This window comes from Carlito syrichta, unplaced genomic scaffold (genome assembly GCF_000164805.1).
Source record: "Carlito syrichta isolate Samal-C Ts95f unplaced genomic scaffold, Tarsius_syrichta-2.0.1 Scaffold3601, whole genome shotgun sequence".
NCBI lineage: Eukaryota > Metazoa > Chordata > Mammalia > Primates > Tarsiidae > Carlito > Carlito syrichta.
In genome coordinates, this window is record NW_006947697.1 from 236 (window position 1) to 8,555 (window position 8,320).

The 8,320-nt window shown below is 36.9% G+C and overlaps 1 pseudogene; it reads right to left on the minus strand.

Moving 5' to 3' along the window:
* Positions 1 to 7,513: 7,513 nt before the first annotated feature.
* On the minus strand, positions 7,514 to 8,320 carry LOC110596174 (annotated as a pseudogene).

Sequence of the window (8,320 nt, forward strand, 5' to 3'; positions counted from 1 at the left end):
ATACTTGTTGCAAAGGATATGTTTTTATTCTTCTTTATGACTGTGTATATTTACCACATTTCTTAAATCCAGTCCCTTTAATGAATATTTGTGTTGATTCCATGGTTTTACTATTGCGAATAATGCTACAATAAGCATGTGTGCAGTTGTTTTTTTTTTTGGTAGCGATTCGTGTTCCTTTGGGTATATTACTAGAGGTGGGATTAGTGGACTGAATGGTAGCTCATTTTTTAATGATTTCAGAAATCTCCAAACTGCTTCCTACAAAGGTTGAACTAGCTTACATTCCTCCCAACAGTATACAAGTGTTCCCTTTTTCTGCAGCCTCACCAATACCTGTTGTGTGTGTGTGTGTGTGTGTTTTTGTTTGTTTGTTTTGTTTTTGACTTTTTATAATAGTCATCCTGACTGGTGTGAGATGGCATCTCATTGTTGTTTTGATTTGCATTTCTCTGAAAATTAATGATGATGAGGATCTTTTCATTTGATTTTTGGCTCTTTGTGTGTCTTCATTTGAGAAATGTCTGTTCATGCCCTTTGCCCACTTTTTAATGGGATTTTTTTCCCTGTAAATTCATTTGAGTTCCTTATAGATCCTGGATATTATACCTTTATTGGATGAATAGTTTGAAATATTTTTCCCAGTCTGTTGTTTTACTCATTTGCTTTTGAGGATTTGAACATCAATTAATTACCTAGGTGTTTCCTAGGGATTCTTCTAATATTCTTGTAGTTTGAGGTCTATCATATAAGTTCTTGATCCATTTCTGAGTTAATTTATTTATATGGTGTTAGGTAGGATCCAGTTTTATTCTTCTGCATGTGGTTAGCCAGTTTTCCCAGGATGATTGGCCAACTAGAGTTCTCTTTTCCCAGTGTTTGTTTTTGTCAGTTTTCTCAAAGATAAGTTGGTTGAAGGTATGTCGTTCTATTTCTGGGTTCTCTATCCTGTTCCATTTGTCTATGTATCTATTTTTGAAGTAATACCATGCTGTTTTGGTTTCTGTACCCTGATAGTCAAATTTGAAGTCTAGAAGTGTGATGTTACCAGCTTTGTTCCTTTTCCTGATGATTGCTTTAATTATTGTCTTTTTTTCATATGAATTTAAGTATTGACTATTCTAGGTCTGTGAACAATGTTGCTGGTAGTTTGATAGGGATTGCATTGAATCTATAGATTGTCTTGGGTAGAATGGACATCTTGACAAAGTTAATTCTTCCTATCCATGAGCATGCAATGTTGCATTTGTTTGTGCCACCTTTGATTTCTTTGAGCAGTGTTTTGCAGCTCTCATTTTAAAGATTTTTACCTCTTTTGTTACATGAATACCGAGATTTGTGTACGTGTGTGTGTGTGTGTGTGTGTGTGTGTGTGTGTGTGTGTGTGTCTATCATGAATAGGATTGTGTTTTCAATTGGGTTTTCAGCCTCCTTGTTGGTGGTGTATAGAATTACAACTGTTTTTTGAGCATTGATTTTGTATCTCAATATTTTACTGAAGTCATTTATCAGCACTAGAAGGGTTTTGGCAGACTCTATAGGGTTTTCTAGATATAGAATCATATCATCTGCAAAGAGGGATGATTTAACTTCCTCTTTTCCTATTTACATACCTTTAATTTTTTTTCTAGTGCCTGATTGCACTGGCTAGGACTTCCAATACTCTGTTAAGTAGGAGTGGTGAGAGTGATCCTCCTTGTATTGTTACAGTTCTTAGGGTAATGCTTCCTACTTTTTGCCCATTAAATATGATGCCGTCAAGGGAAATTACCCACTTGCAGGGCATGCCCCACAGGGACCCTCTGTGGGGGAACTTGTGGCTCCTGATGCCAGGGCTCATCAGGAACTTGAGTCCCCCAGGTACCATGTGGATTCAGATGGTACTTCTGTCCAGATGCTGGGCAGTTTTCTATGCCTGGCTGTTGAACAAGGTGGTACATGAGGAGAACCTGCTATGTCTCTCCCTTGGCTAGGACTACCGAAGTTCAGAAGGTGTGTAAAATTTTTCCTGTTCACTCACCACATCCTCCTTCAAGAGTACTCTCCCTGTCTCATGCCAGGTCTGCTTCTCTCTGGCTAAGACTTGGAGGTGCTGGTTCTCCATGTTTCCAGGGGCCCATCCAAAAAACCTCAGCTTGAGTTTCTGGGAAGACCCTCCAGCTAATGTTTTAAAATTTGAATAGAGCTTCTTGCTATGTTGCCAAGGCTGGTCTCGAAGTCCTGACTCTAAGCATTCTTTCCACCCCTGCTTCTCAAAGTGCTGAGATTACAGGTGTGAGCCACCATGCCGAGACCGAAACTTATTTTTGAGCAAAATCACTTTTTGGTCCTCTTCATTTTATGTGAGGCCTCTTTAAGACATGTTATTGTGGATTCTTCCTTTAGTGGCTGCCACTGGAAACAGTTCTGCATGACCAGAAGAGATTGTAAGTTAAAAACAAATTGGCAGTCTGGGTACACAAGATAACCAACTTAGAGATCTGAGCACCATGCAAATGTATAAACAGTCACACAATTCTCTGACATACATCTATACATTCAAAAAAATTAAGTGGTAAAAGTTGGTGGAACATCTCCAACTTTTTATTTGAAGGAATGCCATCAAGAGAATAAAGCACTCGGGCCCCAGAAAAATGCAAGCAAGAATTTACACAATATTCAATAGAGACAGCAAAAGACTAGCACAAGCACATATATTGTATATTTAGGAAATAATTGCACATGAAAACTCATTAGGATTTCCATATTTAATTATTAAACACAATTCATTGTATGAGGCTATCCGGTGGGAGAGAAGATACTTAAAAATGTATGCCTTGAGAACTGCTGTTGCCGGGGAGAATTTGCAAGCAAACCATTGTTCCAAATCTTCTTATGAATACATAAATATGTTCAAAATCAACCATTTAAAAAAAATAAAATTATAACGTCTCAATTTATGGCACATTCCTCCACAACTAATCTTTTACTTTCTAACTTCTTTAACTGAAAAACTCTGAAAGTATTATAATTTTAGTGGACCCACTTTATGTCTCTCATTCGTTTTTCAGTATCATCTGATTGGGATTCATTTTCTTACACATAATTGTCAACAATGATTCCTGAATTACTGAGTATAAGAAACACATCTTTCTTAAAGCAAGACTAATTTAATACATTTGTCAACAATATTAAAAACACATCAACCTCTCAGTTTGGCATAGGCTGATTTGGCTGTCATGTAATCTTAGGTAAACAGTTTTAGTTTTCATTCTCTCTGTAACCTTTTAGTGGTATCCATTGGACTCTCAGGGTCACTTCTATGGGTTCTTTGAGAGAAAGATGTTCATATGAAAGTCTACATGCCTTCCTGGGTTGTTGATGATGGAGACTGAATATGGCTCCCCAGATAGGACCAAAGGACAAGGTAAAGCTTTTGTCCCCTAGCCAGATTTAGACATAGAAAAGAATCAGCAATATCCCAACCAACCCAACATTGTACAATTTTAAGGACAACAGCAAATAAAATAGAGTATCTACAGCTCTTTATATCTGCTATTTAGGCACATCTCTTTTGTTACTTCAACCCTTGAACCCTTGATTTTTTTTTCCTCTGGGTCACTGGCCCAGAGAGAGAAAAAATATTTCCTGCTGATTATCTGTTTGCAAGAGACCGGGTTAGAAGCCAGGTGAATTTAGTCTGTATTATTCCTTCACCGTGAACTTTCCTGCCTTCCAGAGGTCTAGCTTCTCAGCAACTTTGTCCAATTTTTGGTTAAAATTGTCTCCCTAGTTTAACACTAAGAATGTGTCTTTACCAGTTCTCTTGGATTTTCAGAGTTGACTTGTGGTAGAGAGACAATTATTGACATCTGCAGAAAATTGATTATCCCTCTTTAAAAAGGGAGAAAACTGTGTTCATTTTGTATAAAATCATGGGTAGTTACTGCTACCTTTGGATCCCTAATGCTTTCAATGAAGCAATTAGGTGTTTCTTTCCGGTAAACACAAATAAAGAGTTGTCATTGAGTCCTTAATTTTTGAAACATTTGGTAATTATTAGAGATATATACTTAGAACATTGTATGCACCATGGAATGTAGTTGAAAGTTGTGTAGTTTGATTCATGTGTCTCATTCTGACACATTTCTATTTTATGAGGTCATATTCATTCTACATTTGCAGGATTGGGGATTGAAGTGCTAAATTATCTTTCAAGGTTAAGAGCCCAGGAAAAGATAAACTTTGATTGGAACTCCATCAAGATGTTATCACTTCTCTGGGACAATTGTTCTCTATTGGGGTAATTGTGCCTCCAGGAGACACTTGACTGTGTTTGGCAAAAATTTTTGTTGTTACAACTGGGAAGCTGCTACTGGCACTTAGTGAATTGCAGCCAAGGATGCAGTCCAACATCCTACAATTAACAGGGCAGCACTTAAACCACACACAAAAAATTATGCAACAATAATGTTAACATTAGAAAGATTGACAGACTATTCTACAGTAGAATATAGTCAACATTGAACATTGGTAGGAATCACTTAGGGATCTTATTCAAATATAGATCCTGAGTTGTGACATCTAGGTAGAGTATACACTTTCTGCACTAGTAACTATTTTCCTGTTGGTGTTCACTCTATTCTGTGGACCACTAAGGATAAAAGTTGTGGTTCAGTGTTGGATTCAGGTGACAGCATTTTGAGGCATTCTCCACCAATAACCTTACCACATATTTCATGTCAGATTTTAGTAGGTAAAATGCTGGATTTGGTATCTCAGATTTTGCATAAAGAAGTTTACACATGCTTTTGAGTTCCTTCCTCATGACAGGAAATGAAACTTTTAGACATTCTACCTACCTAATGTAGTTTATGTGAGAATTAAGTAATATTTGAAAGCTCATTGGAAATTACTTTGCACAGAGCAGATGTTCAATGACAGCAGCTATTATGACTATGTCTAAGTTTCCCATTAACTAAACTCATTGAAACACCAGAAAGTTTTCTTGTTACAGGAAGTGAGTCTAGTATCATCTTGCTCATGGGAGACAGGAAGTTATGGTCTTGATGGGGAACTTCCTCCCAGGGTACTGCACAGGGAGCAGAGTGTTTGAGGGTCCACAAGCCAATGCTTTATTGGATTCAAGGACATTGTCTATGGCCTCTTCTTACTGGCTCCAAATTAGTCACATTAGGAATTTTTAGATTTTATTAAAAGGTGTTCTACTATCTTCTGCTTTGAGAAATATCTATAAAGCTGATGTTTCTTGGTACATGAAATTATTCCTCCAACTCTTTTAACACCTGCCCTAACTCTTCATGGAACACTGATCTTCCTTATTATAAGTTCATAGCATGTAATTCCTAAAACATTTAATCTCAACAGAAGTATAAATGCTTGCATATCTATTTCTTTTTTTTTTTTTTGAGTTGGAGTCTCACTCTGTCACCCAGACTGGAGTGCAGTGGCCGCTCCCGGCCACTGCATCCTTAACCTGCTGGGCTCCAGCAATCCTTCCACCTCAGCCTTCCGAGTAGCCGGAATTACAGGCATGCGCTACTATGCCTGGCTGATTTTTTTCATTTATTGTAGTGATGAGGTCTCACTGCCCAGGCGGGTCTCAAACCCGCAGGCTCAGGCAATCCACTCACCTCAACCTCCCAAAGGCACAGGATTGCAGGCTGAGCCACTGAGCCCAGCCGCATATCTATTTCTGCCTCAGGTAAATGGTTTTTTTACCTCTTTATTAACTTCCCTATTATCTTTAGAAGGACTGTATTTCTCTACCCATGGCTCTGAGTTTTTATAATACCTCAATTGAAAGGAGTAGATATTCCTTCAATGACAGATGTTGAGCTTGAACATGTGATATGCTTTGTGTGACAAAATGTAAATAGTCATGAGATATTCAGTGTTAAGAAGAGATTGTAAGATCCATTGTGAAATCCCATCACTTCTCTTGATCTTCCACTCTCAAATTGCTCTTCGTGTCCAAAATCCAAGAACTAAGTTGATTTATATACTCTAATGAACTGAATATTTTTCCTATCCAAAATGTATATATCCCAATCCCCAGTGTGAAACCTTCTCCAACATAGTCATCATTTAAAAAATATGATATTACACTATTTATTAATAGATTGGCTTATTCAGTAGTAACTTACTGATATACTAATAAATGCAAACAGAATAAAAGACATTCAGAGAAATCCTCTGTCTCTTACTTTTTGACATTCATTCTGATATTTGAAGTAAACACTCATGATTGCCTGGCTATTAATTTTTATTTTAAAATAACTGTATTAAAATGAGATTGTCTTTGAAAGTACCTCTAGGTAACGAGGAGAAGTGAAAAAGATTATATATATATAGTTTTTTTTCAAGAATAAATTGTGACCCTAATTCACAAGTCTCTATTCCATGAGACACTACTGTGTAGAAGAAGATCAAAATCTCGGGTGAGTCATCCTTTGATTATGAAAGTTGAAGAAAGTTTACAGTATAAAATATATAAAGCAACTGTTGATAAAGTAAATACACAACTTGTTCACTTACATATTAATTCGTATGACACAATTTGTTAAAGTGGGGAGATATTTGTTATGACATTGGAAAGAGTCATATTTAAAGGTAACACTGAAACATTTTAAGCAGAAACAAGAATATGATACAATGAAATTATATAACCCATGACACCAAACCCTTCACTCAGATAAACAAACTTTATTGCCATGGACACCAAGCTTCTATACTTCAATTAATAGATATAATTTATCAAAAACAAATATTTAATATGAATCAAATGTATGATTGAAAATGTTACTCTATTATATTTAAGGTCATCTCTGACTTAAGGCCATATGAACTAAATTGATTCATGCAAATTTGTCTTTCTGTGTAGACTATACTTGGAACATGTATTTATAAGCAATATTTGCTTTCTAACTCTTTATCTGGGATTACTGTATAGTAGGTACTGTGGACAAAGACCTGAAAAGATAGCGGAGTCCTAATGAGGAGAATAAAATGCCATGACTAACTATAAAACACACTAGGATATTAAAGTTTCCATTATTAGAATGAAGAGTTAAGACAGTGATTAACAACAATAATAACAAAAGGAATGACAGACTCACATGTGAAAAACTGTGGTGTTAGATATACATCTTCAAAAAAACTATATAAATGACCTTATAGTTAACATGTCTAATTGATACTGTAAAACTAATAAAACTCCCCACTGTAAGATACAAATAACAATATCAAATTAGTAATTAATACTAACTAGATTCGAGATAACTTTGAGGAAGTAAGAAAACAGCAAAGGAAAAAAATCTGTGGATGATCAGATTTTATAAAGGAATAGCTTAAATTCTATGAATCAGTTGAGATCAAAGAAATCAAATCTCTGGGAGATAAACAGAAGGAGCAAATCCTGCTTCCACAGTCTGATTCATGAATCACAATTTTGGGGTTGGGGCTTAGAGTTCTGCTATTGTATGCACTTCTTGAAGAATGTCCGTCTGTAAAATCATTTCAGAGCCTCCTTGATATTCTTTTTCCTCAGGCTGTTGATGAAGGAGTTCAGCATGGGGGTGACCAGAGTGTGCATCACTGAGGCTGTTGCACCTGAGTGAGTTGTCGGTAGGAGCAGGGCTAAGGTACACCGCTAGGGTCATACAATGAAATAAAGAGACAACTGAGAGGTGAGATGCACAGGTAGAAAATGCTTTATACTTTCCCTGAGCTGATGAGATTTCACATATAGAGTAAACTATCTTAGAGTAAGAGTGAAGGATCACAGCAAGGAGACTACCACCCAGCAGTACAGCTGCAAAATATATCACCATGTCATTAAGAAAGGTGTCAGAATGGGCAAGATGGACCACCTGATTAAGTTCACAAGAAAGTGCTGTATTTCCAAGTCTGTAGAGAAGGACAGCCACAACACCATTAAACTTTGTAACAATGAATGCAGAACACCTAAGACCCAGGATGCCACAACCAGCAGCCCACAGATCATGGGGTTCATGATGATCATGTAGTGCAGAGGGCGACAGATAGTCACAGACTGGTCATAAACCCTAACAGTCAGGAGTAGACTGTCTAACTAAACAAAAAGAACAAAAAAGCACATCTGGGTGATGCAGCCGGCATAGGTTATGGCTTTGTTGTCTGTCTGGATATTCACCAGCATCTTTGGGACAGTGGCAGACACAAAACAGACACCTACAAAGGACAAATTAGAGAGGAAGAAATACATAGAAGTATGGAGGTGGGAATCTGAGATTGTGGCCAGGATGAGGAGCAGGTTCCCAAGCACAGTTATTAGGTACAT